Source organism: Centroberyx affinis, unplaced genomic scaffold (assembly GCF_046629955.1).
Source record: "Centroberyx affinis isolate AG114_WGS23_722 - 3 ecotype Tasmania unplaced genomic scaffold, CSIRO-AGI_Caff_v1 ptg002823l_1, whole genome shotgun sequence".
NCBI classification, from domain to species: Eukaryota; Metazoa; Chordata; class Actinopteri; order Beryciformes; family Berycidae; genus Centroberyx; species Centroberyx affinis.
In genome coordinates, this window is record NW_027280966.1 from 5,001 (window position 1) to 12,500 (window position 7,500).

At 43.9% G+C, this 7,500-nt stretch overlaps 1 long non-coding RNA gene across 1 annotated transcript in view; it reads right to left on the minus strand.

The window, feature by feature from the left end:
- The window catches only part of LOC139658055 (uncharacterized), a 12,285-nt gene that overhangs the window by 4,097 nt on the left and 688 nt on the right, over positions 1–7,500 (minus strand). The gene's annotated exons all lie outside the window — the stretch shown is intronic.

Genomic DNA, 7,500 nt, shown 5'->3' on the forward strand with positions numbered 1-7,500 from the left:
CCTGAACCAGATCTTTAGGCTTCAAAACCCTTCAGAGACCTGAGGTGAAGAACTCACTGCTGCATCTGATTTACAGTCTGTGGGTCGCACATGTGCAGTAGAGATTTTGGACATTTGTAGGACCGACCAGCCAAGTGACTTGTACCAGCTGCTGGTTTCTACATTAACTCCAATTACTCTGCGAAGTAGCTAGCGTTGTAGCTAAGCTAACGATGGAAACTTGTTAGAGATTTAGACTTTATTATCTAACAGACATTTCTACAATGAGACAGCTGGTTCTTTACTCAGCTGACTCATATTCTTTCTAGAAAGTATGTTTCTTTTTTATGTTATTTTTTTTATTTCCCCTCAATCCCCTCAACACATTTTACTTCCCATCAGCCCCTCAACATGTTTTGTTTTATTTCCCATCAGCCCCTCATCACGCCTTCTTGTCCTTCAACATGGTCCACCGTTGCTACGACAACCAGTAACTACCAACCAGTGAGTCATCCACTTAACAGAGAGAGACAGAGAGAAGAAAGAAAGAAAGACAGAAAGAAAAAAGAAAGAAAGAAAGAACAAAAGAAAGAAAGAACGAAAGAAGGAAAGTAAAGGAAAAAAACAGAATATGCATAAATAAATGAGGATAATATGTAAAATAAGGCCATAATCTAACGTGTGTAGAGGACTATTATGGTCTGTCAACACCTTCTGCTCTGCTGTAATACTGATGCTTGATGATGTTACCATGGCAACAGGTGCAACGAGGCTAATAGAGCAGGGTCGAGCGAGGGAGAGAGAAAAAAAGAGGGAAAGAAAGCGAGAGAAAAAGCGAGAGTGTGAGAAAGAGGGATGAGCGAGATAAAGATAGTAAGGGAGAGACAAGAGAGAGAGAGAGAGAGAGAGAAAGAAAGAGAGAGAGAGAGACACAGAGAGAGAGAATCACCATCTCACCTCTTTCATTAGCAGCCTATATATCTGATAATTAAATTAATATTTGCACATTACATAGGGCTGGGCGATATGGTTGAAATCAATACCATGATAATGGATTTTTCTCGATATCAATATATATCACGATATGGTTCATATATGCAAAATCATGTTAAATAATCAAATTAATGTTCATCTCATTGAACCAAATGGTAATGTTAGGTGTGATGTCAAACAAAACAGAAATATTCAAATAATATTCCTACCATACCTCATTTTATGAGAGTTTTCAAGTAAAATTTGCTTGTCATCATCAGTTCAGACAGCAGAAATGTGTCACGATATCAAAATATCTTCATATCATCGCGGTATGATTCCACTGAAAGACGATAAACGATAATATTGAATTATCGCCCAGCCCTATCGTTACATGTTTCTATTGAGTTTCAAAGTAATAATCTGTCTGTCTGTTCCGCTCCTCTCTCTCTCTCTCTCTCTCTCTCTAACTCAAACTGCATCAACAGGAAATTCAAGCTCCGCCCACACTGTTTGATTGGCAGGTGACGTCAGGTACCTGAACCTGGTCCAGGTCTGGTTTGGCACAGTATGGCAAATGACTGGTACCTTTAGTTTTCCATTGCAATTCTAAACATATGGGTCCCTGTTCAGAGCTCACATGTGTAACCGTGGCAACAGCAGAACCATAGCAACCAGCGTCAACATCAACAACAGACATGGCCGACCCTCTGCGGTCTGTGAACTATGATTATCTGACAGAATATTGCAAATGATATCATCACAAGTTTTTCTTTTCATTTTTTTTTTTTACTTTAAAATTGTTTGAAGAAAAGTGATTTTGTTAAGTTAGTTTGAGTCTGATGAAAGGTTTTGATCCTAAAACTCCTTGTTCACAAATCCAGTTTGGACCAAACTCTCTCTGAAGAAACTAACTGCAGACTCTGAGATCTGGAAATAACAGAAGTTCATATTGTGATTTTGATTTTTTGGGGGGGATTCGAGCTTTCTACTGAAATAATATTAACATCTAAACACAGCAGGCCCATGAGCTACAGCAGCAACAGTCAGCCGGTGTAATCCTGATCAGTCTTCAGCAGGTCTTCAGCAGGGCCACACCTCAGCTCCACCTCTTCTGGTCTTAATCTATATTTGCCTACCTGCCCTGCCCTACCTGCCCTGTTTGTCCTCGTTCTCCTGTGCACACAACGCCACAGATCGTTCTCCTGGCTCACGTCTAAACTTCAGCGTTCCACTCACCTCTCTTCACCTCAAAATTCCCACGGATCGCATTTATCTTAATCCATCCAAGACTACGACATTTCCATCCACGGAACGCCCGAACGCATCCTCCGTACTCAAGCCAAGAAAACAGCAGCCGGGCCTCAGGAGCCGGTCCAGAGAACCTCCCGGCCTCATCGGAGACTGGACCGGAGCGCCATTCCCACGGCGACGCTCCTCTGGAAAGACTCGACCGCCTCACCTCCCTTCCTACCAGTCCTTCTCCTTCGTTCCCACCAAGGCCGTGAATCCTCTACATCCTTTAGACGAGGGACAATCACGGAAAGGACCCTAGAAGACAAACAAATGTTCCCCAACTCCAGTGACCAAACGCTCTCACGCTCCAGCCAGGTCTCCTTCTGACCAGAAAAATATAGCCAAACTATTCGAAAACTGTCAGGGAACTCTGGCAAACAACAACGCTCCTCCTCAGAATCAAAACCACGTGGGCGATCTTCCAGGTGACACCATCACAGCAAACACCACCAAGAATTAAGTTCCCAATACTGGCACCGGGATGCCAGCTACCGTCAATATTCCCCCATCCATTTTTCAGCGAGCATCACAAAATTCAGCTACAAGCACCAGGATGCCGGCAACAAAAAATATATATATAAATAATAAAATAAATAAATGAATCCATCCCCGTTAAGATTTCAGCCCTAGCAGCTGCCGAAGCATCGTGCCGGATTCTTACCATCAACCACAAGATTCCCAATCTCATTCATCTTCTTGACGATTTCCTCATTTCTCCTCCCTCATCGGCCTCCAGCCCATGGACTAACTACGCTGGGTTAGGGTTAGGGTCTCGGACCTCAGGGTCCCGCGTCCACAGAGAAAACCATCGGACCATCTCCACCTCCCTCGAATTCCTCGGGAAAACCCTCAACACAGAATTATTCCACGCTTCGTTGCCTCGAAAGACTCAATCGAATCATCCTACCGCTCTTCAGAGTCCACTCCTCTCACTCCTCTCACTCCTCTCACTCCTCTCACTCCTCTGTCACCTCAACTCGTTCTTCATTTCCCACCTGTAAACTCACATCCTCAGCTTCCTCACTCCTCACTGTAACTGCTATCATTATGTGGTAGACAATAAAGTTTTTCGAATCTTGAATCAGTCCATGTCCCAGAAGAAGCCGTCATCTGTGGCCAATGCAAACTGTGCTCAAAACCTGACATAATCAATGAATAAACGTTCAAATCACATTCTGATGATGGCGTGGTCCTTGCTCGTGAATGATACATTTTTATTACTGATTGATCTTTTCAGAGGAACAACTGAAGGAAACTACAGGAACTGAGAAGGGACACGATTAAGATTTTTCTGCACTTTCTCATAACCAGTGCACAGAGCGCTGTTCGCTTGTTTATGAATATTGAACGTGTCGCGTGTCCAAATTGCACCAAATCCGGCACTGCACTTCCTCGGGTCCCCAGCAACACACCCGCCAAGCGTGAAGTCGATCGGACGAACGGTTCTCGAGATATGCCACGGACACACACACACACACACACACACACACACACACAGACAGATTCCTTGCTTTATAGTATGATGTGATTAGCTAACATGTTTCTTCTGTCTCTCTCTCTGACTTCACACTTTTGTTCTGTTTGTTTCCACCAGCTGTGTTTCAACATGGCAGCTGCAGGTCTTCCTGCTGTCTGAACCGAGTCTTCCCTCTCTCTCTCTCTCTCTGCTGTCTTTCCTGTCTCTCTCTCTCTCTGCTGTCTTCCCTCTCTCTCTCTCTCTCTCTCTCTCTCTCTCTCTCTCTCTGCTGTCTTCCCTCTCTCTCTCTCTCTGTTGTCTTTCCTGTCTCTCTCTCTGCTGTCTTCCCTCTCTCTCTCTCTCTCTGCTGTCTTCCCTCTCTCTCTCTCTCTCTCTCTGCTGTCTTCCCTCTCTCTCTCTCTCTGCTGTCTTCCCCCTCTCTCTCTCTCTCTCTCTGTTGTCTTTCCTGTCTCTCTCTCTCTCTCTGCTGTCTTCCCTCTCTCTCTCTCTCTGCTGTCTTCCCCCTCTCTCTCTCTCTCTCTCTGTTGTCTTTCCTGTCTCTCTCTCTCTCTCTGCTGTCTTCCCTTTCTCTCTCTCTGCTGTCTTTCCTGTCAATTCAATTCAATTCAATTCAATTCAATTCAGTATGCTTTATTGGCATGAATGTCAGGTGAGCAATATTGCCAAAGCGTCAAGGATAATACAATTATAAAATAATTATTACAATTAAATACAACGAGATGGGAAAAATAAATAAATAAATTAAAAAAAATTAAAAAAATTAAAAAAAAAAATATATATATATATACACTTCCATCTCTCTCTCTCTCTCTCTGCTGTCTTCCCCTCTCTCTCTCTCTCTGCTGTCTTCCCTCTCTCTCTCTCTCTCTGCTGTCTTCCCTCTCTCTCTCTCTCTGTTGTCTTTCCTGTCTCTCTCTCTCTGCTGTCTTTCCTGTCTCTCTCTGCTGTCTTTCCTGTCTCTCTCTCTGCTGTCTTCCCTCTCTCTCTCTCTCTCTGCTGTCTTTCCTGTCTCTCTCTCTCTCTGCTGTCTTCCCTCTCTCTCTCTCTCTCTCTCTCTCTCTCTCTCTCTCTCTGCTGTCTTCCCTCTCTCTCTCTCTCTGTTGTCTTTCCTGTCTCTCTCTCTGCTGTCTTCCCTCTCTCTCTCTCTCTCTGCTGTCTTCCCTCTCTCTCTCTCTCTCTCTCTCTGCTGTCTTCCCTCTCTCTCTCTCTCTGCTGTCTTCCCCCTCTCTCTCTCTCTCTCTCTGTTGTCTTTCCTGTCTCTCTCTCTCTCTCTGCTGTCTTCCCTCTCTCTCTCTCTCTGCTGTCTTCCCCCTCTCTCTCTCTCTCTCTCTGTTGTCTTTCCTGTCTCTCTCTCTCTCTCTGCTGTCTTCCCTTTCTCTCTCTCTGCTGTCTTCCCTTTCTCTCTCTCTGCTGTCTTTCCTGTCAATTCAATTCAATTCAATTCAGTATGCTTTATTGGCATGAATGTCAGGTGAGCAATATTGCCAAAGCGTCAAGGATAATACAATTATAAAATAATTATTACAATTAAATACAACAATGAGATGGGAAAAAAAAAAATATATATATATATACACTTCCCTCTCTCTCTCTCTCTGCTGTCTTCCCTTTCTCTCTCTGCTGTCTTCCCTCTCTCTCTCTCTCTCTCTCTCTCTCTCTGCTGTCTTCCCTTTCTCTCTCTGCTGTCTTCCCTCTCTCTCTCTCTCTCTCTCTCTCTCTCTCTGCTGTCTTCCTCTCTCTCTCTCTCTCTGCTGTCTTCCCTCTCTCTCTCTCTCTCTCTCTCTCTCTCTCTGCTGTCTCCCCTTTCTCTCTCTCTCCTGTCTTCCCTCTCTCTCTCTCTACGTTATAACATCATCAGACTCCATAGTCACTGCTGGCTCAGTGACCATACTGATCAAGCTTGGCTCTAAACTGTTTCCTCTTTGCTGTAATTTGGTAAAAACAACCAAACAACCTGCTGTGAACCAGCTGAGCACATGTGATCATTTCCTCTGTTCTGCCCCACAGTCTGATGGAAGTCACATGGTGTGTTAACAGCTGTCAAAATGATCCAAACTTAGCAAAGAGTTAGTTAAGTCTGCATCAAACGGTGTGGGTGTGAAAGCCGCCCAAGGCTGCGTTCACACAGAGGTTTTTTTTTCCAAACTGCCTTTTTCACATGGAAACATCATCAGAGCAGCAGCAAGACGCACAGAAGGCGTCCGCTCTTCAAAAAGTGCTCAGAAGTGAAGTTTGGTTCAACTTTTCAGAAAAGCTCAGAGTGACATGAACAAGGCGGGGTTCTGCCAAGGACCTCACCGTACGACTGAATCACAACACATTGCAATACTCTACATAATTTACTGGAAATGTAAAAATAGAGCTGAAAATCCAACTTGCTGTGTACCACCTAGGTAGTCTAATATGTACATCACATTATATTGATAACTCAGCGGACAAATTGAGTCAAAACTATTTAATTCAAAGGGATTTGAGGGAAATTTAAGGACATTTTAAATCTGTTTAAAACATTATTTTTTTTTAATGTATCGATACGAGGGGCTGGAAAATCGATTCAGTATCATGGAAAAAAAATATTGCAATACTCAGCTGTATCAATTTTTTTGCACAGCCCTAGACATGAACCACCTTTTTCCTCAGCTAACCAATCACAATGAAGGAGACGCTTTCCCATGACAACAACAAAGATGGAGAAATTGGTTGTTAAGTGAATTTCCATAAAGAGGCAGAGTGGATCAGACTGGATGTGTGTGGGAATATCTCAACACTGTTATCTGCTGGAAGAGGAAACCAGCTAAGCTAGTTAGCAGTTAGCAGCTGCTCAGCTAACGGCAGATAACTTTTTATTTCTCCTCAAAAGAAGCTCCAGCAGGTAGAGAGTGGGATGTAGCAGCTTCTAGACAGTCTGTGGTCCAGTCTACTGACAGACAGACAGGCAGACAGACAGATGGACAGACAGGCAGACAGACAGACAGACAGAGAGACAGACAGACAGACAGACAGACAGACAGACAGGTTGTAGAATGCTTCACTCTCCTGAACTGAACTGTGAACGCAGCAGAGGAACAGAAGTAGAAAGAGTGAAGTGAAGTGAGCTGTTCTGATTATCAGTTCAGTCAGTCAGACTCCACCCCTCTCTCTCTCTCTCTCTGTCTCTCTCTCTGTCTCTCTCTCTCTCTGTCTCTCTCTCTGTCCCTCTCTCTGTCTCTCTCTCTGTCTCTCTCTCTCTCTCTCTCTCTCTCTGTCTCTCTCTCTCTCTGTCTCTGTCTCTCTCTGTCTCTCTCTCTGTCTCTCTCTCTCTCTCTGTCTCTCTCTCTCTCTCTCTCTCTCTCTGTTTCTCTCCCTCTCTGCCTCTCTGTCTCTCTCTCTCTCTCTCTCTCTCCTGTCACTCAAACATGCTGCTGAGCCACATTCATTCACTGTGAACCGGCTCTGCTGCTGCTGACCTCTGACCTCCAGGCTGTGACGTCACAGCATGAACTCATTCAGTTTACCAACTAAACCACCAGACCTGCTGATCTGACTGGATATCATCTGATCAGTTTGATCGATTATCAGTCTCGGATCAAACTATCAGCTGAGAGGAACTTCAGTTTAGATTTGGCTTCAGAATAAATGTTGCAGATTTTTGCGTTGGTTATTATTATTAAGCTGCTATTATTAGGCCTACTATCATAGTAGTAGCAGTACTAGTAGTATTAATTATTATTTTTCTTATTTTTTCCTCTCCTTTTCCCCATTAACAATCATTTTTCCAGACTGTCGGTGTTAACATT